General features: G+C 28.0%; 1 protein-coding gene across 5 annotated transcripts in view; it reads left to right on the top strand.

Annotated features, from left to right (window-relative positions):
• LOC111680074 (sestrin homolog) overlaps window positions 1–26,608 on the top strand; it is an 89,753-nt gene that overhangs the window by 9,937 nt on the left and 53,208 nt on the right. For 4 of the 5 annotated variants that reach the window (XM_046955650.1, XM_046955646.1, XM_046955648.1 and 1 more), the window contains one exon: window positions 4,910–4,982. The gene's annotated coding sequence lies outside the window, so the exon portion shown is untranslated. Of the gene's footprint in view, window positions 1–4,909; window positions 4,983–21,708; window positions 21,937–26,608 lie in introns of those variants that run through there. The other variant, XM_046955649.1, reaches the window with a different exon arrangement.

The raw sequence follows: 26,608 nt of genomic DNA, 5'->3' as shown, positions 1-26,608 counted from the left end.
AGACTGGCCCTATCCATATACAAAAATTGCCACCTAAGTTCTTCATTGAAGGATTCAGGGGCGGTGGTAGATCATTGTTAAGTCTACCCACTGGATGAAAAAGCACTCCGACATTCTAGTTGATACCAATCAACTATCTGCCGGTAGACACTAAGAAACTTTTCTTGAGAAACTTTTGATTTTGCGTGAGAGAGAAAGAAAAGGAATATCATTCATCTCTCTCGCGATACGGAGATTCCCGTACTCGGAAACTTATTTTGTTTTGTTATTCTTCTCATTCGTATAACATGAAATCAATGCAGTTAATACGTAGTTTTTCAACAAAAGTTTTCCTAGTATGGTCCAGGTCTATGTATTTCAATTGACTTTTTAGCAAAATGTTCCGATTGGTCGATTTCAGTCGGACTTAATAACTTTAATGTTTATTTCTTGCCGCCACCACCCTAATCTCCATGCATATACATATGTATATAAATAAGAGTCTGCATAATAACCTGTTGTTGCTAACTTAAAACAAAAACAATAACAATAAAAAAAACAATAAAAAATATTGCATATAAATGTATGAAAACATACATACTATATATGTATGGATGTATGCAGTGTGTAAGTTTATAAATGTATTTAACTTTATGTGCATGTAATGAGAAAACGGTATTAATGCAAACAAAATGAACAACAATATTTAATAAAAAAAAATACTGTTACTATGCAGTTTTTCATTGAAAAATAAACATTAAATAAGAGTACGAAAACAACATGCATGCAAGTGTAAATCAGTGGCTTAAAAGAGTTAATTCACAAAATCGGTTAGAATAAAGTAGAATCAACTAGAATAGAGTCGATTGGTATCGACTAGATAGAGTCGTTTGTAATCGACTAGAATAAAGTCGAATGGAATCGACTAGAATAGAGTCGACTATAATCGACTAGAATATAGTCGAAATGAATCGACTAGAAAAAAGAATGGAGTTGAGTTTAATCGAATAGAATAGAGTCGATTGGAATCGACTAGAATAGAGTCGATTGGAATCGACTGGAATAGATTCGATTGGAATCGAATATAATAGAGTCGATAGAGACTAAAATAGACTCGAATGGAATAGAACACAGTCTATCTGAATCGACTAGCTTTATATCTGTTGGAATTGATCTGATTAGAATTGATTGGAATCGTCTAAAACTTAGTCCATAGAAATCGATTCTATTTGAATCGATTTAATAGAGTCAATTGGTAGCGACTTAAAAAAGAGTCAATTGAAATCAACTAGAATAAAGTAAATTGGAATCAACTAGAATAAAGTCGATTGGAATTCATTAGAATAGTGTTGATTGGAATAGACTAGAAGATAAAAAATTGAAATCTTATAGTCAAGAGCCAATTGGAATCAACTAGAAGAATCGAGTGAAATCGATTTCAATCTACTCTAGAACAGAGTAGATTGAAATCTTCTAGTCGAAAGACAATTGGAATAAACTAGAATCCAGTCGATTGAAATCGACCAGAATAGAATCAATTGAAATCGACCAGAAATACATATATTGAAATCAACCAGAATAGAATCGCTTGGAATAGAACACAGTCTATTGGTATCGACTAGATTAAAATCTATTGGACTAGAATAGAGATCATTACAATGGATTGGGAAAAAAGTATATTAGAATCGTCTAGAAGTAAATGCATTGAAATCGACTAGAACCAAGTCTATTTGAAAAGACTAGCTAAGAGAATATTTAAAATGACTAGAACAGAACATATTGGAATCAACTGCAATAATGTTTGCAATCGACTTGAGAGAATATTGCATTGAACTAGAATAGAGTCAATTGGAATCTTATGAAATATAATGAACTACACTGAATAAGACTTAACTGAAATCGACAAGAATGGAATCACATAAAATCGTTCAGAATAGATTGTAATATACTAGTGAAGGGTAAATTCGACGAGAATGTAATCGACTGGAATATAATTGATGATATAATCAAGTGCAATCAACCGGTTCGATAAAAGACCATTAGAAAATAGTCAATAGTTATTGCCAGAGTAGTGATGATTAATATCAATTAGATATCTCGATCGATAGATCGATTCGAAATTATTATAGAGTAATAATAAATTGATTCTCTTAAGCATATTTTTGTGTGAAATCGAACATGTATGTAAGTCATAAAACAAATTACATCGTTAATATGAAAAAAAGTGTTGCACTTTCGCTAATTTTTCTCTTTTTTTACATTGATTTATTGGGCCTTTAAAAAACACGTGTTGCTTAATTTTCATTTACACACCTCTAAATATTATTGATATTGCTAAAAAATTGCTAAATTTATGATAACATTAAAATCATTATTAGAAATTGAAATTTAGCACAAATATTAATTCACATATTAGTTTTATGCAATTAGTTATTGTTGGTACTTTTTCTGGCTTTTCAAAAAGTACTTATAATTTTCCTATAGCCAAAGATGTAAATATACTTTGAAAATAAATTAAGTTCTTAGTTTCAAAGCATTTTCATTGATTTGTCATAATATGAACTTTAATATCACTCTATATATATTTAGATGTGAATAAAATAATCAATACATATTTTCATTTATTGCCAAAATAAATCCATCATTATTGTTGTCAACGTTGAAATACAGTGAATCAACTAAGTATTTTGCCTACCTTTTTTTAAGAGAATTTTGTTTTTTGTTCATAAATAAAATTCGAAAAAAACACTTAAAAAGTAAATATATGTTTTCCAATTAAAAATAGAGATTGTGTAAAATGGGAAATATTAGAAAAAATATTAAAATACAAATTTTGGTGCATTTGTTGTTGCATTTTATTATTTTTCATCAGAATTTCCATGTCAATAAAGTATTTTGCATATTGAGAATTCCGATTAATTTCATTGGGTTTTTCAAATTATTTTTTAATTATTTTTGGAATTTATTGTTTTATTGTTAAAAGGAAGAGTGTTAAGTATTTTTCAATTGCGATTTGCAAAAATCATATCCTCATTGGGTGAAAATGTCTTAAAATGTTTAAAGGAAAATAATGAGACAATTTCGATATAAAAAATTAGTTTAGATTTCTAGAACAAGTGTAAATCAATAAAATATAATTATAAAATGTTTAATCAATAACTTTAAAAAAAGAATTACTGGAAAAAAGGCACTGAGTGCTTTTTCAAAATATTTAACTGCCAAATGGAGGCGACTTGTATCCAAGGAAAACTATTGGACTCCTGACTTATCTTTTTCAAAATCTATATACGAACTAGGAGGAACCCTATGTTTAAATTTAGACCTCTAAACAGACCTTAGGTTGCTTGGAACCAATGTAAAGTGAACTGTCGTATAGTACAGGAAAAATACATAATTTAGATATTTTAAAATAGAGGTGGTTATCATACCGTAATGTCAATAAAAGCAATATTTTTCACCTAATACATACACTTATTATATATATATATATATATATATATATATATATAATATATATATATATATATATATATATATATATATATATATATATATATATATATATATATTATAATTAGAACCCAAATCAAAAATAACTATCCACATCCAAATACGCCTTCTGTTTTTTATTCATAAACTAAAGAATTTAAAATGAGGTTGAAAATCAAGATTTTAGCATTTAATAGTTCTATAGTGGTATATGGTGATGTCGCCATACTTAGAGTGGCTAGGATGGTAGTTAGTGTTAGATTTATTGAATAAGAATCAATATTATACAATTCTAAATAAAATTTACACAATACTCCCCATATAGATGGAATTTCCGTAATGTAGTTTTTATTTATCAATACAAAATGACCAAAAACTCGGATTATTTTTGTTATAATATATAGATTTATATCTCACAAAACATTTTTTCTAGGTCCAAATCCATTGATTATCTAATATATCATGTATCCAATTCAAAATTACTTATTATTTTCGAAATTTACTGAAAGAAACGATAGATTTCATGTTAAGTCAAATATTGGTAAATTCTGATAGGTATATAAGATAATTAATCGGTTAAGAAATGTCCAAATTTAGTCGTTCCACTACTAAAATATCTACGAAATGTTATTCTAATATATAGAAGTAATAAAAATATTAAATTTTAAAAAATATTGCAGCAATATTTAAAAAAATGAACAGAAAACCTAAAAAAGCAAAATACTTTATTGACCCAAAAAATTAACTATACGTTCACATTTTATCAAAGATCTCATTAATTAATATAACAATTTTACTTTTTATGGTATAAAATTAAAATATAAGATATTCTTTAATAAATACAACAAACAAATTGCTTTATTTTGCTAAAAATAATTGTTCACATAAAGTTTTTTCTTAAAATTTATAAAATTTTACATAGGCAAATTACTTAATTGATTCACTGTATATATATTTTTTATCAATTGCTTGTTTGTAGTTGTTGCTGTTTGGTGTTATGATAAAGATTAGTTACGATAAATATCGACCTTGCTATAAAATAATAATAATATATTAAGTTTTAATATAAAATTGTTTTTTTTTCTGGGGAAATTTATTTGTAGCGGCTAAATACATATTTGCGCTATTTTTTCGAAACTCAAAACAGATCTTCTTGAAGTTATTAGTTCAATTTCTTGCTTCTTGTTTTGTTCTAGCTTCTGTTTGCGTGTTGCCAACTGCTTTATTTAGTTAGTTTTCTTTTTTTTTTCTAAAAGATAAGATTGTGTGGCCAAACAAGCAAAACAATTGAAATAAATGTTTAAATTAATTTAACAGAATTGTTAAATAAAGAATAAGAAGATAAGTGCAAACAATTATTAATAGAATATTTATGTTTCAGATAATATTAATTACAGAAAACTTTGAAATTATATTTAGTTTTCTTTTATTTTTATTACAGATTTTCATTAACTAAAAGGAAAGTAAGAATAATATTGTCATAATCAGCTGTTGGAACTAATAACGTTTGATAGGTATGTATCGAAATTCTTTAACTTTAATAATTGTAATTGTTAATATGATTATACTAAATATTAGGTCATAAAATATGTAGTATTAAAGATGAGGCGATTTTAATTTGGTTTTGATCTAATCGTATTGATTCTAGTTGATTTGAATTAAATTTATTGTCATCGTTTCCACACGACTCTATATTCTCTTTTAACCGATTTGTAAAAAGGTAATTTTAGTGGATTTTAATCGAATAAGTTGTAAATGTTTTTTAACGTTTAATGTATTACAATCTATATATTCCCTTCTAGTCGATGTCAATTAGGTATTTTCTATTTGATTACAGTCGACTTTTTCTAGTCAATATCAATTAACTCTTTTCTATTCAAATCCAATTGTCTGCCTTCGGGCTTATTGTCTTCTTTTTCGTAGAATATTTTCTAACCATTTTTATTCAGCGTTTTCCATCTACTATATACTTTTTGGTTATCGTTGGCTATTACGGATTCTATTGTAATCGATTCCACTCAACACTATTCCTGTTGATTCCTGTCTACGTTCTTTTTGTAGTTTCTTATCGATTTTATAAAACTCTCTTCTATTCAGTTTTAATTGACCCTGTTCTAGTCTCTTGAAGTCGATTTATAATTGATTTCCGTCGACTTCTATGCTTTTTAATTGTTTCTAAATTCCAATCTGTTCGAGTTGATTCCTGTTGACGCAATTATAGTCGTTTCGAATCAACTCAATCTTTCCAATATACTTCATAGTTTTGTACTTTTTATTCGATTCTAGTTTTTATCCTTCTATTCAGTTTTGATCTAGTCGATAAAAATCTATTCTTCTTCTTGTAGATTCTTGTCGATTTAATACGATTCTTCTTGTAGATTCTAGTCGGCTCTGTACTAGTCGATTCAAATCGACTCATCTTGTAGATTCTAATAATTTTCTTCTATACATTCTAATAGTTTCCAATCGGCTCATATAAATTATTATTTTTCCCAGATCTATTCTATTCGACTCTATTAGAGTCGATTATAATTGACTATATACCATTATTTTTAAAACGATTTCAGTTGACTCTATTTTTGTAAATTCTAATCGATTGCAGCCGACTTTCTTCTAGCTAAGTCTAGTCGATTTTAGCCAAAATCTATTTTGGCCGACTCCAATCTACTCTATTTTATTCTAGTCGATTCAAATACATTCTAATCCAGTTTCCTTATCTATTCCAATAGACTTCAAAGCGATTTCAGTCGACACTATTTTGGTAGATTCTTATTGATTCTAGTCAAATTTCTTCTAGCCAACTTATTTCTAGTCGATTTATTCCGACTCTATTCTGACAGAATCCAATCAAACCTATTCTAGCCGATTACATTCGACTCTATTCTAATTTCCCAGCAAAAATAAAACGAACTGCTTCCAAAAATATACCATTTATCACCACTTCAAAAGTTGCACTAAATGAATTCGTTTCTTCAGGTCTTTTTCAGTACTTCCATGTACTTATTTTGGGTATTTAATAGTTTATTTTGCCTTCTTCTTTCTTGGCATTCACAGAAAAATGATTTTTGTTCAAAGACAAATATGAATGGCATGGCAACTCTTAAATGTAAATGAGAGAAAATTCGTAAACATATTAAAATAAATTTTAATTTGATGCGGATTTCTTCTACGATTTAAGTGAACTCTCGTTTGACCCTATTGGTATACGCACAATTGGGACGAACGATGAATTTCGTATAGCACGACGAACTAGTCGACAACAATTCGTCAAATTTCAGAAAATTCGGGCTTCCAGAATTGGTCTTAAAACAATTTTCCCCAATTAATTCGTCGTTCGTCTGCGTAAGAAATAGAAATAAAACATATCGCACACTTCGTTACGTATGCCGAATTTCGTCATACGCACTGATTGTGCGTATTTTCATATACTTTAGTGTGTTCTATATCTGACGACGAAAATTCGTTCCGAAAAATTCGTCGTTCGTCCCAATTGTTCGTATAGAATATTTCAGACCATTCCAGTCCACTTTTTCTAATCGACTACTAATATTTCGATTCTAGTATTCTCTATTCATGTCAACCATATTCTTAAAGATACATATTTGTTTTAGTGAACTCTATTCTAGTCTATTTCAGTACAGACGCTACTCTGATCGGTTCCATTCAAGTCGATTTCAAATGACTTTCTTCAAGTCGATTCCTGTGGACTTTTACAGGCGACTCTTTTCTAGTTAATTCCACTGCAGTCCATTCTGAACAAGTTCAGTCTTCTCTATTCTAGTTGTTACCAATCTACTCTGGTTATTTTCCATATTTTTTTGCATGTTTAACTAATTAATCATAAAACTATATAAATTATTATTATTTCACCAATAAAAAGAAAAAAACTGCCACATCATTGCCGAATAGGGTTTAATAATAAAATACGTAAACAACACATAGACGCATCAACATGAAAGTAAACAACAATAGTAAACAAAATAAAAGTGACAACAAAGAAAGAAAGAAACATATATATTAACAACAAAGTTAATAGGATATCAATTAATTTTGTTTAAATGAAAGCATTTACACCTTTTTATGAACCTTATAATAAATCATAAATCATATAACCTTCAAAAGAAGAAAAAAAAAGATCAATAATAACAAAATAATGGGAATTTTATTTTGGCAACACTTATACATAAGCAAATATTTAATAAAATGTATACAGTGAATCAATTAAGTAATTTGCCTATGTAAAATTTTATAAATTTTAAGAAAAAACTTTATGTGAACAATTATTTTTAGCAAAATAAAGCAATTTGTTTGTTGTATTTTTTAAAAAATATCTTATATTTTAATTTTCTACTATAACAAGTAAAATCGTTATATTAACAAGATTTTTGATAAAATGTGAACGTATTGTTAATTTTTTGGGTCAATAAAGTATTTTGCTTTTTTAGGTTTTTTGTTCATTTTTTTAATATTGCTGCATTATTTTATAAAATTTAATACTTTTATTACTTCTATATATTAGAATAACATTTCGTAGATATTTTAGTAGTGGAACGACTAAATTTGGACATTTCTTAACCGATTTATTATCCTATATACCTATCAGAATTTATCAATATTTGACTTAACATGAAATCTATCGTTTTTTTCATTAAATTTCGAAAATAATAAGTAATTTTGAATTGGATACATGATATATTAGATAATCAATGGATTTGGACCTAGAACAAATGTTTTGTGAGGTATAAATATGTATATTTTAACACAAATAATCCGAGTTTTTGTTCATTTTGTATTGATAAATAAAAACTACATTACGGAAATTCCATCTATTTGTGGAGTATTGTGTAAATTTTATTTAGAATTGTATAATATTGATTCTTATTGAATAAATCTAACACTAAGTACCATCCTAGCCACTCTAAGTATGGGGACATCACCATATACCTATATAGAACTATATACCACTATAGAACTATTAAACTAAGTATTATTCAATTTATTAACAACTTTTTCTTTTTTTATATTTTGAAAATGTAATAAAATTAAATAAAACCATGTGTGGTCTTTCTGTCAATAATTAATTCAATTAAATTACAAAAACAAAAACAATCCTCCTCTTGAAAATGTTCAAGTGTGGTATGTTCTAGCGATTAAATCATAAAAGTTTTGTAAAATGGGGGGAAATTTACACAAATACCCATACTTGATACATTTAAGTAATATACAATTTAATTAAATGTAGTGTTTATTTGTTTAAACATAAATGTTTAAACTATAAAAATGATGTTATACATATTTTGTAATATTTATTCTTTTTTATTATTAATTCTTAGTTTTTTTTTTTGTTTATTGATCTTAAATTAATGTTTATTTTAAAGTGCTCCATTTACAAAATATTTTCTTTTCTTTTATTCTATTTTTCTAAAAATTTTTCCTATTTTGTTTAAACATTCGCTTTAATTCACATTGATGAAAAATGTTTATGTGTCAAATAAACTGTCAAAATGTCAAAAATTTTTATAATAATTCTTGATGTTTTAATTCTGCCATTTTACAAAGTGTGTCCAATTACACATTGTTGTTGTAAATCCATAAAGATGATGGTTTGGCATCTTTAAATTGACGAAGCTGATGATGTAAACAAATTGAGAATGTCATTATTTATTTTTTTGTTTTTGGGTTGCACTTTAATGCAAGCAGCGCATTTGTTGTTAATTATAGTGAGTGTGTTTTAGAATAGAATATATTGTGGAACATAATCTAATTGACTTTATTCTATTCGATTTTCATCGATTCTATTCTGTAGTTGAATCTTTTTTTATAGTTTTTTTTTCCAACGAAGTATGTTTTCATCTATTCTACTCTACAGTCGATTCCTATCGACGCTATTCTGTAGTCGACTCTATTTTATAGTCGATTACCATCGACTCTATTTCATAGTAATTTCCCATCGACTCTATTCTATAGTCGATTTCCATTGGCTTTATTCAGTAGTCGGTTCTCATCTAATCTATTTTTTAGTCGATTTCTATCGACTATATTCTATAGTCGACTCTATGTTACAGTCAATTCCTATCGACTCTATTCTGTAGTTGATTTATTCTATAGTCGATTCAAATCGAATCTCTTCTATAGTCGATTCTATTCTATAGTCGATTCTAATCGATTCAATTCTATAATTGATTCTAATCGACTCTATCCTATAGTCGATTGTCATCGACTTTATTTTATTGACGATTCTTATCGTCTCTATTCAATACTCGATACCCATCGACTCTATTTTATAGTGGATTCCCATCCATTCAATTCCATTGTTGATGTTGTAAGAGCTAAAACTATATAATAATGTAGTTGGGAGGCTCCACATCAATGTCCACGTCAAGAATTGGGCTACTTCAACTGAATGCGCCCAGTTGAGCAGTTGAAAATGCGATCGGTTGTCATGAGAACCTTAAGCACATTCGGAACATTCGTTGGGTCGTCAAGACCTATACTTGGACAGTAAGCATTGACCCTGTTGCTCCATCCCGATCTAAGTAGTGCCAGAACTACTCTTGTGTTCTGCGGGAGGTTTTCTTCTGTATTTACTATGGGCGATCTCCATATACGACACTCATGCGTTATCTTGCGATGTATGTCGTTCAAAGCTGCAGTATACGAGACATGGATCTAAAGCATCTTGCATATATCTTTGTAAGTTTTTCTCAAACATACCTTCGTATACTTCTTGACATAACTCGAAATAGTATCCAACTGAGTGATGTTAAAGTTCTGATGACTCCTTCTATGACATTCCAGAAGGAACTTTTTAGTCAACAGTGACATTATTTTCCTTGATTGATATTCCTCAAGATCCGGTTCTAAATACTGAAATGACCGAAATTATTCGGTCAAGGGCTATGAATACCAGCAACAACAATACTATATTCCATTACTATTGATTCTAATCGAGTCTATTCTATTCGATTGTAATCGACTCCAATCTAGTCGATTGTAAAATTCTCTATTCTAATCGACTCTATTCTAGTTGATTGTAATATAATCTATTCTTTTCGATTGTAATCGTTTGTTTTCTGCTTGATTCTAATCAACTCATTTCAATTCGATTCTTATCGAAATTGTTCTATTAGATTTAAGTCATCTGTACTCTAGTCGATTCCCGTCGATTCTTTCTAGTCAATTGAATTCGACTCCATTCAAGTCAATTCGCATCGATTTCTGATTCAAATTGTTATTTCGATAGCATTCGCTTGATTTCACGTTTATGAGAATTCCTAAGAATTTCTAAATTTTAAAACCCTGTTTATAACAGATACACAACAGTTTTTCTAATTTGTATTTAAATGTTAATGCATTTTCACAATAACAGCCGAAATTTTACAGATTTTTTAGAAACTTATTTAAGAAAAAAAAAAAAAGATTTTGGCAAATAAGTTTAAAATTGTAACACTTGCATTTAGTAGTACAATGTTTGCTAATTGTTTGTTAAAATCTTATTTTTTTTAGCAAAATTTTCATAAAAACAAATCAACAATAATTGGCATTTTACTGCTAAAAGATAAATGTAGAAAATTTTCATAATTTCACTTGTCAATTCATATTAATTTAGAATATCTATTTAAAATGAATAATTTAACAAATTTATTTAAATGACAGAAATAAATAAGTTTAGCTTTTTGTATCTTTGTGTTTTTATACCCTTCACCTTCGTGAGAAGGGTATATATAAGTTTGTCATTCCGTTTGTAATTTCTATAATACAATTTTCCGACCCTATAAAGTATATATATTCTGGATCCTTATAGATAGCGGAGTCGATTAAGCCATGTCCGTCCGTCTGTTGAAATCAGTTTTTAGAGGTCCCCAGATATCGGCGAGATCCAAATCTTCAGTAATTCATTTAGACATTCTTTCGAGAAGATCGCTATTTAAAATCAGCAAAATCGGTCAATAAATAACGGAGATATGAGCAAAAATCCGAGACAACCTCTGAAAATTTCATCAAAAAAGCCACACTTTTTTTCATGCTTTGTTAAAAAAGCAACAACAACAACACTGTAAATTGGATAAAGATGTACATGTGCGTGTGTAGATGTATTTGGTTTTATTCAGCTGTGTATTTGTTTGTATGTTTGGATGCTGTTCTGTTCTCACGAAGGTAAGTGGGTATAACAAGAATAAGGAGATAAAGCAGTAATATGTTGGTAATACAGCTGATATTTGTTTGAGGGTGGTAATACAGTACAACGGTTAATATTTCTTTCTTCTACAGTTTATATATGTTTGTGTGTATGTTATGTGTGACATGTGTACAGAGATACAAAATAAATAAAAACAGAGATACAAAATAAATAAAAGATTCGGCACAGACGAATATAGAAATATTACTTGTTTTATTTCATTTTGTTGTTTGCCTTTTAGCATCACAATAAACAGCTGTCAAGTAACTAATTGAAGTCAATTAATTAAATTTAATTAAAATCAGTATGTGATAAAATAAATTGGAAAGCGCGTATTACAATTACACACATGACGACCATGTTCACTCATATCTCTGAACATATGTTTGTTTTCGTAATGCGAATAGTTGACACGATTTTTAAACGCATCTGTTTAAAATTATAGAGGAAGAAAAAACAGATAGATATTTAATACAGAGTGACACTTTTAATACCCTCTATTTAAAAGAATTAAAATAAAGTATTATCGTTAGTAGTTGTGGTGGTAATTGTAATCAAACTGTAATACAGTTGACAGTTTATTCAGTGATGAAACATGTAGCGTTTTTTTTTTCTAAACAAAATATTATCTAACTAGCTATACCCAGTGTGCTTCGCTACCCTCATCGTAATCGAATAAAATAAATATCATTATTGTAAATGTATATATATCTGCAATATCAAAAATTCCCCTTTTAGAGAACTCTTTAAGTTTGATTTTATGATTCTAGTCTCAATATTACAGAAAATTAGCAAAAACAGTTGAAGAACGAAAAAGTACCAGACAGTGCCTTTTTATACATTTTCATTAAATCAGGATGACGCATGTTTAATTTTCAACCAGAAACCAAAAAAATCGCATAAAGATTTTTATACAATCAGGAAGCTACATGTCCAATTTAATGTTTTTAGGTTCAATATTATAGAAAATTCGAAAAGTATTAGTAAAAGAACATAAAAGTACCAGAGTATGCTTTATCAATTTTCGTTCAATTGGGATACTGCGTGTTTAATTTTATGTTTATATATTCAATATTTTAGAAGGCTCTAAAAGTACCAGTACCAGAAGAGTACGAAAAAGGACCTATTTTATTTAATTTCATGTTCCTAAGTTCAATATTATAGAAAATTCAAAAAGTACCAGAAAATATTCCAGTTTAAATTTTCATTTACTCAAGTCCCTGATTGCTTTTAAAGATTCTAATTAACTCCGGGCTCCACATGCTTAATTTCATGATTCTAGGATCAATATTATAAAAAACACAAAAATTACCTTTTGAAGAACGAAAAAGTACCCTTTATAGGTTCTCACTTAATACAGGCTCTAAACGCTTAATTTCATGTTTCTAAGTTCAATATTATAGAAAATTCAAAATGTACCTTTTAAAGAACGGAAAAGTACCAAAAAGTCCCCTTTTATAGGTCCTCACTTAATCCGGTCTCTATATGCTTAATTTCACGTTTCTAGGTTCAATATTATACAAAAATCCAAAAAGTACCTTTTGAAGAACGAAAAAGTACCAAAAGTCCCCTTTTATAGGTTCTCACTTAATCCATCCTCTACATACTTAATTTCATGTTTATATGTTCAATATTATAGGAAATTAAAAAAGTACCTTTTGAAGAACGAAAAAGTACCAAAAAGTCCCCTTTTATAGATTCTCATTTACTCCGGGCTCTACATACTTAATTTCATGTTTCTGGGTTCAATATTATAGGAAATTCAAAAAGTACCATTTGAAGAACGAAAAAGTACCAAAAAGTCCCTTTTATAGATTCTCATTTATCGGGCTCTACATGCTTAATTTCATGTTTCTATGTTAAATTTTATAGAAACTCAAAAAGTACCTTTGTAGAACGAAACAGTACAAAAAGTATCATTTAATAGATTCTCATTTATCCGGGCTCTACATGCTTAATTTCATGTTTCTAGGTTCAATATTATACAAAATCCAAAAAGTACATTTGAAGAACGAAAAAGTACCAAAAGTCCCCTTTTTATAGGTTCTCACTTAATCCTATCCTCTTACATACTTAATTTCATGTTTTAGGTTCAATATTATAGGAAATTCAAAAAGTACCTTTTGAAGAACGAAAAAATACCAAAAAGTCCCTTTTATAGATTCTCATTTACTCGAGCTCACTTCTTAATTTCATGTTTCTAGGTTCAATATTATAGGAAATTCAAAAGTACCTTTTGAAGAACGAAAAAGTACCAAAAAGTCCCCTTATAGATTCTCATTTACTCGGGGTCTACATGCTTAATTTCATTTTTCTAGGTTAAATTTTATAGAAAACTCAAAAAGTACCTTTTGTAGAACGAAAAAGTACCAAAAAGTCCGCTTTTACAGATTCTCATTTTCTACGTGCTCTACATGCTTAATTTCATGTTTCTAGATCAATATTATAAAAAACACAAAAAGTACCTTTTGAAGACGAAAAAGTACCAAAATTGCCTTTTATAGTTTCTCACTTAATCCAGGCTCTAACGCTTAATTTCATGTTTCTAGGTTCAATATTATAGAAAATTCAAAATGTACCTTTTAAAGAACGGAAAAGTACCAAAAAGTCCTTTTTATAGTCCTCACTTAATCGGCTCTACATGCTTAATTTCACGTTTTCTAGGTTCAATATTATACAAAAATCAAAAAGTACCTTTTGAAGAAAGAAAAGGTTTCAAAAAGTCCCTTTTATATGTTCTCACTTAATCCAGCTCTACATACCTAATTTCATGTTCAAGGTTCAATATTATAAAAAATTCAAAAGTAACTTTGATGAACGAAAAGTCCCCTTTTATAGATTCTCATTTACTCCGGGCTTACATGTTAGTTTATGTTTCTAGGTTAAATTTTATAGAAAACTCAAAAAGTATCTTTTGTAGAACGAAACAGTACCAAAAGGTCTCCTTTTATAGATTCTCATTTACTCTGGGCTCTACATGCTTAATTTCATGTTTCTAGGTTCAATATTATACAAAAGTCCAAAAAGTACCTTTGAAGAACGAAAAAGTACCAAAAGTCCCCTTTATAGGTTCTCACTTAATCCATCCTCTACATACTAATTTCATGTTTCTAGGTCAATATTATAGGAAATTCAAAAAGTACTTTTGAAGAACGAAAAAGTACCAAAAAGTCCCCTTTTATAGATTCTCATTTACTCCGGGCTCTACATGCTTAATTTCATTAACGAAATAAAAATGTATTCCAAAATGTTGCAACATCGTAGTGGGAGCCCGTTATTACGTATTTATATGTATAAGTAATAAACCAAAATCAATGTTTTATGAAAAAAGTACCAAAATAGGTACAATTTTCACCCTTAAACATCCGAATAACCAAAAAGTACAAAATTTATATTTTATTTTTTCGTCAAGTTTATGAAGGAGTTCAAAAAATATTGGTTGAATGTTCACTGGTTTAAAAAGATACATGGGGTGCAAAAAAAGTACCAAAATACAGTTTTTACCCGTTTATTCCCTAAAGGGGCCGAAATTGAAAAAAGTACCAGACACCTGTCCGCTTATTTTTTAAATGAATGACGATAAGCTTTAAACTATTTTTGTATCTTTTCTAGTTTAGGAGATATGAGGTTACCGATTTTACCCGTTTTTACCCTTTTTTACCCCCTAAACATTCGAATTTCCAAAAATCCCGTCTTAGTGGATCTATTTGGTGGGAGACCAACCCCCTGTCCAAATTTCAGCTCTTTAGCTCTAACCGTTTAGGCTGTGCGATGATGAATCAGTCAATCAGTCAGTCAGTCAGTCAGTCAGTCAGTCAGTAACGTTAGAATTTTATATATATAGATTGTTATTGTTTTTTAAAGATTAAACAATTGTTATAGCGAAATCTTATAATCGAAATAAAATTTGACTAAATTTAAATAAAATTATACAAATATTTTTGTTTTTAAAAAAATTTACACCTTTATGACAATAATTAAGCAAATTACTTAAATCTTATGCAATTGATTATTTATTCATAGAGTAAAAATTGCAACCTTACAAAAAAGATCAACGTTCTTTAGTTTTTTTTTTTGTTTTTACTATTTATTTAAAATCTAATTTTAAACATTTTACTCACGAGATGTGTGCATTTTTCTGTTCATCCAAAACAATTTTAATTTACATTTTATTTGGTTCTAGTTTTTAAAATTTACTTTTATTTTACACGATTTTTGCTGTGCCAAACAAGTGTGAATAATATAAATTTTTTAAATACTTTATAAATGCGTTTTATTATATTCGAGGTGTATGAGTAGTTTCATGCAAAAACTTGCATCATTTTAAAAATTTGAAAAAAAATACCAAAAATATATAATAAGCAAAAATCATGTGCAAAGCTCTTTAGCTCTAACCGTTTAGGCTGTGCGATGATGAATCAGTCAATCAGTCAGTCAGTCAGTCAGTCAGTCAGTCAGTAACGTTAGAATTTTATATATATAGATTGTTATTGTTTTTTAAAGATTAAACAATTGTTATAGCGAAATCTTATAATCGAAATAAAATTTGACTAAATTTAAATAAAATTATACAAATATTTTTGTTTTTAAAAAAATTTACACCTTTATGACAATAATTAAGCAAATTACTTAAATCTTATGCAATTGATTATTTATTCATAGAGTAAAAATTGCAACCTTACAAAAAAGATCAACGTTCTTTAGTTTTTTTTTTTGTTTTTACTATTTATTTAAAATCTAATTTTAAACATTTTACTCACGAGATGTGCATTTCTGTTCATCACAACAATTTCTTATTTACATTTTATTTGGTTCTAGTTTTTAAAATTTACTTTTATTTTACACGATTTTTGCTGTGCCAAACAAGTGTGAATAATATAAATTTTTTAAATACTTTATAAATGCGTTTTATTTTATTCGAGGTGTATGAGTAGTTTCATGCAAAAACTTGCATCATTTTAAAAATTTGAAAAAAAATACCAAAAATATATAATAAGCAAAAATCATGTGCAAATAATTAAAATTAGCAATAAGTGGAGGGTTTTATCATGTGATTTTTGTTTTAAGAATTTGGAATACTTAAGCTATGTTGTGTACACGGCTGTTAAATCTTACAATGTTGTCAGAAAAATTTTCAGAAAACGTCTTGAAACATTGTTAGAAATGCTGTTAGCCGAACGATTGTTTAGCTACGTATGGGCGGTTGTAAGATATTATAATGTTGTCAGAAAATGTCAATAACAGTGTTAAATGCAAAAATTTCAATTCACTCGGTTGTCAGACATTTTAAGACAATGTTGTAAGATCTGACAACCTTGTATACATAACTTTGTCTCAAAAAATTAATAAAGATTCTTGGAAATCTGTAGTAAAAACTTTGAGTCCTCAATGGCACCCGATATAAAGGTAGATAGATAGATAGACAGACAGACAGACAGACAGACAGACAGACAGGCAGATAGATAGATAGATAGATAGATAGATAGATAGATAGATAGATAGATAGATAGATAGATAGATAGATAGATAGATAGATAGATAGATAGATAGATAGATAGATAGATAGATAGATAGATATATTACAGTCCTGAATTGGTGGAACTGATTACAAAGTATACATGAACGTATACATGACCTTACATGAACGAGATGTTTACTAGAAGGAACGGACCCTTGTTCTATAAGGGCTTTTGTCGGTTAGACCTGGTTCACACTGGGAAACTTTTGATTTTTTGTGTGAGTGAAAGAGATGGTTGATACCACCATACTCCAGCAATATTGAGCAACTAGAAAAGCATTCACGGCGAACTGAAAAATATTGCAATGTGCAACCCTTTGTATTAGTTTCCGAAACGAGCCTCATTGTAACTCATCAAATTTTAGTCTAAAAGTTATACCTTTTAAGAAAACGAGAGCACTTTTTACCTGCCACAAACTTATCACACAACCCCCATAGAAAAACTTCTACTTATGTATTATATTTTTATTTGATTACAATAAACAATCAGTTCATTCACTCCATCAAAAAATTATAAAAAATTATTAATTGCATTTTAAAAAACATGTGTTAAGGCATTAAACGAAATATAATAAAATACATTGTTTTAAAGAATCCAAAAAAAAAAAAACAAAAACAACATAGACAAAAAACACATATTTTTTTTATAAGAACAAATAAAATCGATCATACTCATAATTGATTGGTTTTTGTCTGTAAATGTATTATTTTTTTTTTGCTGTTAAATATTTTGTTTTTAAAAATTTTTATCAGCTATTTATTAAATAAATCATTATTTTTTTGTTTAACAAAATCGTTCACTATCATTTAATGACCTCTTATTCATTGCAATATGTTTTTTTGATTCGTTTACGTGACAAAAAGAACCAAAAACAAATTTGCACTTTTTTTCTTCTCTTTTTTTATCAAAAAAAGCGACAAATTGTCTGTTGAGATTTTGTCATATATGTAGAAGAAGCTGTGACAAAATATCACACTGTTTTTGTGTGATCTAAAAATGTTTGAAATTTAGCAAAAAATAAGAAAATATAAATAAAATCAAGTATGATTAATGCAAAAGTGCAGTAGAGTGGAATTTTTTTTAAAAATACTACAATATGGTCTTTTCAAGATTCATCAGTAGGGGTAAAAAAATGAACAGATACCCTATATTTGGTAGACTAGTACCAAGTAGAATTTTATTTTCTAAGAACAAACGAATATTATTAAACGTTTTCCCTCCCACTTATTAAAGCAGAAAAAAATAATTGATATTTTCATAAACTGATAGCATCTCCTGTCATCTTGTAGGGGCTTTCACACCATGTCTCTTGTCAAATGAACACTTGTTGTTATTGCGGTTTTTTTTGTGGTCTTATTGTTGGTTGGTTTGTTTTGATGTTATGGTTTGATGACTCTTGCAATTTGTCATAAACGGTAGATATAATATTTTAATAAACAAAATAAAAACCGCACAAATTTGCTTAAATTAATGGGTACAAAAGAAGAAAAGAACACAAATTTATTGAATTTATTATTATTATTATCATCATGTTTGTTTTGATTGTATTCACTTATAAAAAAAAATCATTTTTTTTTAATTCAAGGCGACAGTCTAGTGTCAAACTAATTTGCATTCAGCATTCAAAGAACGAATCAATTTTTGTGTATTTATGCTTTTAAAAATTTTTACTAAAAAAAATTATTTTAGAATATATCTTACACAACTAAAGAATTTTTTTTAATTCAGTGAAACAAAAATAACTATAGGCTATAGACTAGACTTGATTATAGATTAAATCATAGACTAGACTATAGTCTTGACTTTAGACTAGAATATAGAGTAGACTATAGACTAGACTATAGACTAGACTATAGACTAGACTATAGACAAGACTATAGACTAGACTATAGACTAGACTATAAACTAGACTATAGACTAGACTATAGACTAGACTATAGACTAGACTATAGACTAGACTATAGACTAGACTATAGACTAGACTATAGACTAGACTATAGACTAGACTATAGACTCGACTTAGACTAGACTATAGACTTAACAATAGACTGGATTATAGACTAGACTATATACTAGACTATAGACCAGACTATAGACTAGAATATAAATTAGACTATAGTCTAGACTAGACTATGGGATAGACTATAGATTAGACTATAGAGTAGACTATAGACTAGACTATAGACTTGAATAAAGACTTTAGATAGGACTATATATTTGACTAAAGACTTTAGACAAAACTATATGCTAGATTATAGACTAGACTATATACAATTTTCTTAGTAAATGTAATTTTTTCACCAAAATAGCCCTAATTCTAGAACATTATTAATTGCTAACGTTCATTAGCCTTAATTTTTTTATAAACACAATTTATTATAAATGTTTCTTAAAAACTTAAATTAAATAAAGAAAATATTTAAACATTTATAATAATTATAAAAATGTTAAATGTAAACTTTTAAAACTCATCATGATCATGATGATGTGGATAATCATCATCAACATTTTGTCAGCAACATTAGCGGCACAGATGTGCGATTGCAACAGGCAAAACTATTTTGTTTTTTGTTCTAAATTGTATTCATTTACAAAAAACACACATTCTCATGCCTTTTTTAAATAAAAATAAAAAAATAAATAAAATTGTATATTTTTTAGTGACAACATTTAGCATCTGCTGCCAACAAACCAGATTGTTGTGTTTTTTGTACAAATTGTAATTTTTTCTTAATTTTTTTTTATTGCTGCAATACTTGTACTCGCATTATTTTTTTTTTTTTTTTGTAAAAATAACTAAAAAATAAAATTACTTGTACACATTTATTTGCGTTTAAAACATAAAATGTTTTGCAAAAAAAAAAAAAAAAAATCAACGAAAAAAATTTTTTATATTTGTTTGTGTGGTAATTAAATGTTAAAAATTGCATCAGTTTATTTATTTAATTTTTTTTGTCTGCTGTTGTTTTTCAACAAAATGCATAAAAAGAAAAAAATAAATATATTTTATTTTTTTGTCTTAAATAGTTGTGTTAGTTTGTTTTAAAGAGAACCCACTGCATTAGTTGTCGTTTAAACATTTGCGTCAAATATTTCAATTTGTATTTAATTTCTAAATACCCTACACTATGAAAATCTAACAATTTGAAGAAAATTTTAATTTTAAAGAGGATTTCGCAAAAAGTCTAGAATTTAAACAAAATTTTTGTTTGTAGATAAGAGATCGTGACGAATGTAAACCAGGCATGGGAGCTATAGTTACACAAATCAATGTAATGATTACACAAAGTAATGCAATGATTGCACACAGTAATGTGTAATTGATCATTAACCAGTAACAATTATTTGTAATTGTAATTGAAGTTTTTCGTATTAAAATTACTTGTAATCTGTAATTGACAAATAACCAATTAGGATTATCTATAATGGACTAAATGATAGATAGATAGATAGATAGATAGATAGATAGATAGATAGATAGATAGATAGATAGATAGATAGATAGATAGATAGATAGATAGATAGATAGATAGATAGATAGATAGATAGATAGATAGATAGATAGATAGATAGATAGATAGATAGATAGAGAGATAGATAGATAGATAGATAGATAGATAGATAGATAGATAGATAGATAAATAGTTAGATAAATAGATAGTAAGTAAGTTAGTTATTTAGTAAGTAAGTTAGTTATTTAGTTAGTAAGTTAGTTAGTTAGTTAGTCAGCTTCGTTCAACTAATTTCTAATTACAATTGTAGCGCTTTTGATGTCGCTTTGAAGCGATTTAAAAACTCAACTATTTAACATTAATAAAATAAATGCAACCAAAAAAAAAAAAAAAAAAAAATAACAAAATTTATAAAAGAAAAAAACTTTTGGAATCTTTTATAAAAAACCTGCATGCAAGTGCAGTTGTTTGGTGTTTTGTTTGTGTTGCTGACGAAAGATCTGCACCAAATGGCAACAACAAAAAAAATTCTTTATTAAAAATTTTCCTAAATTTATATTAACACTATAAATAATATTGTGTTTTCGTTTTAAGTTTTGTTTTTGTTATTTTGCTTTTGAATGCATCTTATACCGGCTGTTGTTGTTTTCAAAATTGTTTTGAATGTTTTTATATTTTTGAAAATTCTATTTGATTATGAGTTTTCTTTTCTTTTTCTTTTTTTTTTTTTTGTTGTAGTCTTTGTCGTCATTTTGGCTTAGAGTTAAGTTAATTTGTTGTTGTGGTTTTGCATTTATTATTTCAATTTGTTGTTGTTGCTATTGTAGTTTTTTTGTATTTTAGTGCAGCCAACAAACATGATTCGTTTTGTTGTTGTTGTTTGGCATACGATGGCTGAAGTGCAGCCATTTCGTGCTCCGTGCCTCCTAATCAGTGTGGGAACTTTGTGTTTTTCTTTCTATTTTGTCTTCTTCTTCTTCTTGTTCTGTTTTTTCTTTTATTTATATTTTTTTTTTCTTGTCTTAAGTATTTTGTTTTTTGTTCTTCATTACAAACGGTCTATATTCATTCTGAACGCTAACATCGTTCAGATCGGTTCAGTTTTTCAAAAACTGTCGGCGGTTCTAAACGCAATTGTTGGTTGAAATTGAAAATTATAAAAAAAGACGAAATATATTTCGGCGCGTATTTGTCTAGAAGTGTTTCACGCTAGAAAATATAATAAAATTTTAAGTGTTACGATTAAAATAATATAAAAAGAATCTTTTGCTATTTTAAATGTGAAAAAATTGATTTTTTTAAATAAAAATTTATGTGTGTGAGTATATTTTTGTATAAGGAAACATTAAGAAATATGTGAACAAGGAAGTGTTGTTGTTAAAAATAAAAATTTTCTTACAAAATATCCTTTAACTTAAATAAAAAAATTTAAATTTTATGAAAAAAAAAAATTGCTGAAAATAAATTATAAAATTTATAAAAATTATAAATTTTAAATTATGCGAAAACTAATAATTAAATTCCTCCAAATTAAGTGAAATGTTACATTTTATTACAAATTATATAAAAAGTTTTAGAAACAAGTTAAAAATTGAAATTTTGCACACTGTATTTAAGAAAAAATTTTACTTCAAAACTTTAACCAAAATGATTTAAATACAAAGGAAAATCATACTTTTTGGAAAATATATACGATTTTGATTCCCTGATTATTTGGAATATAGACAAAACTATTTTTAAATATCCTAGATTCTCAGAGACCAGAGTAGATTCTCCTAGATTCTCAGAGACCATATATTGTTTTTAAGGATAAAGTTGCACTGAATCGGAGGATGTCCTCAGAATTACATCACGTTTTCGAGATATTTTGTCATAAAAATTTAAGAAGTTATAACAGCACGAAGATACTTTTATTAATAAAACCTGTTACAACTCCTGAAAGTCCAATCCATGGACTTTTAAATTAACGTTTAACATTTGTTATAAATTCTTTATTCTTCAAGATATATTAACATATAGCTTGAATATTAAGATATCGCCCATTGGAGGTTTTTTCTTAAACTTGCTTTAAGTTTAGATCTCGAAAAGACCGTTATTTTAAAGAAATTATATTGAAATTTCATTTGACATAACAGATGCCTTGGCGATGCTACTACAACTTTAATGGGACGAAAAATCGAGGGTTTTCAAATTGAAGGCTAGGATATATCAAAAACATAAAGTGATGGTCAAATTTTAAGTTCAGATTCGGACTTAATGAAACTCAATCCTTTAAAAAAGGATATCTAAGTCCATGGGTTTTGAGTTTTAAAAAAAATTGTGAATGACAGTAGTGTAATGTTTTTTGGCACTGGTCATCATTTCTTTTGGCTTTTGCTTTACTTTTCGACCCTATAGAAGAAAATTAAAGGTGAGACGACTAGTTTTAAAAGATCACACACTTACTGAATCTTTACAATCACGAATTAGCTCAAAAACTCCTACGAATTACGACACTATTTCGAAATATCGAATTTTTATAAAATTTTAACTTTCAAATTCTTAAGAGACAAAACTATATTAAATACCAGAAAGAAATCTGTATAATGAAGTTATCTGGTGTTAAGCTTAAATGTCAGAGAGTATTAGACAGTTAGAGAGTCTTAAAAGTGATAAATTTTTTTTATATGAGTGCTTTGAGAAAGTTAAACTAAAGAATTTAAAAATCTGCTCAGATTGAGCAATTTCGAGATTATTCTGTGAGAACATACAATATTACGGGCACTACTGTACGAAATTGCAAAAGAGAAATCAAACGAAAGTCGCTCAGTTACAGGACAGTTAAATTGTGGAATACATTTTTTCGACATTTGCTATAAAGTGAAAGGAACCTGAGGAAGTTAAACTAAAGAATATAAAAATCTGTTTCTGAATATCGGACATTCACTCCTGTCATCAATAATTCCCCTGTTGTGAAATTTGTTGATGGAATTTTGTAAACAATACAACCCTGATCAGCTGCCGAAGCGTCTTGAAAGTTGCGGAACAGCTGTTCCATACAAAATCTACTATTGTGAATGAATTGTTCATTCACGGTAGCAATTTTTCCTTCGTGGGAAATTCAAGGGAAAAAATTTTCACTTCTTTTGGCGATAGGGGCAAAAAAAGGTTTTACCCATCAGCATTTTCCATGTAATGGAGTACACAATAGATCCTATAGCTTTCTGAAAGGGTTTCTCTGTTTCCTCCTTTCAACATAACCTAACTTTTAAATTGGGGAATTTTTCTTAATGTATTTAAATCCTTAATATTAACAATATTTCTAACGACATTTTATCTTTTACATTAAGAAAGTAATTAAATGTTTTCAACAAAATAATTTCACTTGAACATTTTTATTTTAAATAATTTCAAAACTCTTAAAGTGATCTTATAAACTAACAAAATTACTTATTTTCTTGTTGAAATAAATTCATATAAAAAAAAACAAAATATTTAACATAAAAAAACAACTTCAAATAACAATGATTTCAATTGAAAATGCATTAAGTCATATGCCAAGAATAACATTTTCAAAAAAAGTTTCCATTAAATTATCATACACACTGTATGTGGTGAAGTATGTCGTATATTAGTCGCCATTTTTCATTATCTTAGACAAAAACAAAAAATAACAAAAAAAAAAAAACGCAGAATTTCAAAAAAAAAAAGTTTCCATTGTTAAGTCACTCTGGCAGATTATCTTAAATGAAACAAATATAATATTTATTCACAATTGTTGTTGTTTATATTATTTACATACAATAAATACACTTCGAAAAAAATTAAAAAAAAAAAACATTTTATAGTTTAAATTCATATAATACTTTGTTCTAGTTTAAACTGCGTTTTTATTTTTCTCTAAAGTTTAAGCAACCTACGTTTTTGTTAAAAAAACATAAATTTTTAATAAATATGAACCCACTTTAGTTTACTTTTTAGTTTCATCATTTTGTTTACCATTATTTTTATGTAAAATTCATAAAAACAACATGTTTTCTTCTTCTTCTACTTCAACTTTTTCTTCTTCTTCTTTTTCTCGGTCTAATGTAAATAAAAACAGAAAGATTAGAATTACAATAATAAAATTCTATTTAATATCTTCTGTTTAAAACATTTGTTGTTGTTATAGTTATTGCTGCTGCTGCTGTTGCCTAGACAACAACACTAACAACAACATTTAAATCATATTACTTAACAATTGTCACAATAACAATAACAACATTAACAACAATATCAAAAACTAACAACAGCTTTGACAGTAATACTACGTGTCATTTCAATTATCTTTGATATTTTTGTTCAGCAACAGACATACCCGGACTGTCTGTCTGTCAGTTTAACAATGCTAAATATTAATAAACATGTACAGACATGCATGCATGCATATACTATATGCATACAAATGCCATTAACAATAATAACAACAATAATAATAACCAAGTGTGTAAGAGAAAATTGAAAAGAAAAGAGAGTGGGGTGTCAACAAAATAAATACAATGTTGCTGATAATCATATCTTCATATAGAGGGTTTAACGGAATTATTTTTCTTTATGATTTGTACTTATCATTATTCGTTTACTACAAGACTGTCATAAGTCTGGAACTCAGTTTTCTGCATGCAATTCCTAAGAGTTATCCGATTAGTGTTCTTCTAGAATATTTCAATCTAATTTTGATGGTTTTGTCCAATTTTATATATTTATGCGCTAGTGCTTCTTTTGTTGAGCCCATTGCTAAGGAATTTTATAGTCCTACATAGTGTTCTAATTTTCCCGGTATCTGTATTCTCTCATCAACCTTGGAACTTTTCTAAAGCAGTTTTTCAAGATATCATGTTGTGATTATAAAAAAACCCTCGTTTTTCGTCCGATTTGAGATGCCATCAGAGTCCATTTGGTCGACTTGAAAATAAAAATTTTTAATCTCTGTTATATTTTCTCTTTTAGGGCGGGTTTCATACTCATCAGGTTAACCTAGGCTTAACTTGCTCTTAGATTAAACTCGGAACAAATTTAGGCGGACTTTAACCGATAATTGTGTTTTTCAGTTTTAGATTTAAGCTCAGTTAACTTTGTTAGTATTGCCAAGTTTTCACTTAAAAAACATAAACAATGAACAGCTGTTTTTTGCAAACAATACTTTTGTAAAATGGAAAATGTTAAAAAAAAACATTTAAAACAATAATTATTGAAGAAAACAAATCAGAAAATTGTAATTTAATTAAAATATTATGTTTTTGTTCTTCCGAAATTATTGTTTTTGTTAATTGTGTTTTCTCACTTATAACTAGAGTTTAATTGGCCAATTACACTCAGTTAAACTAAGATAATAAGTAACTTTAAAGATAACTGAAAAACACGAAACATATATTAAACCAGGTTTAACCTAAGAATGAAGATTATATTTATCAGAAAAACTCGCTACTTAATATAACAAACTGTAGCTTAACTTCGCTCTTTTATAATGTCTATAATATGGCGAACAATTGTAAAACAGAATGGAGAAGTTCTAAGGTCAGTTTCGTATTTAGCTTAGCGCAATTCTTTAGGAAAGAATACTTTGATCTCCGGATTAAAAATGTGTTTGTCTGTGTTATATTCTAATGTTAGAAACTCAAAGATCGGATGCACCGCATTTTTGAATCTTGAATGTTCCTTTTGCATATTATTAGACATCTTGGAAATCTTATTGGTGGTAGATTGAATCCGTACCACTTGTCGGCACCTGAAGTAGGGGTTTCTACAGGATGTGGACGTGGTTTTGAAGAACCAACTTGTACCAAGCTCAATTTCTGTTCGCCTACCGGCTTGATCGACTAGCGGAGCCTGTAGAGGTCTCAGTAACTTTCGACTTAATGCAGCCTAACACCGATTCTGCAGCAGTTGAGTTTCCGGAGATTTGTAAGCTGCCAGATATACATCGGGCTGCTGCTTCACACGAGACAAGCGCAGAACATCAGCCGCTCAAT

Source organism: Lucilia cuprina, chromosome 6 (assembly GCF_022045245.1).
Source record: "Lucilia cuprina isolate Lc7/37 chromosome 6, ASM2204524v1, whole genome shotgun sequence".
NCBI lineage: Eukaryota > Metazoa > Arthropoda > Insecta > Diptera > Calliphoridae > Lucilia > Lucilia cuprina.
Note: the sequence above shows the minus strand (reverse complement) of the source record. Positions and strands in the feature narration are given on the sequence as shown.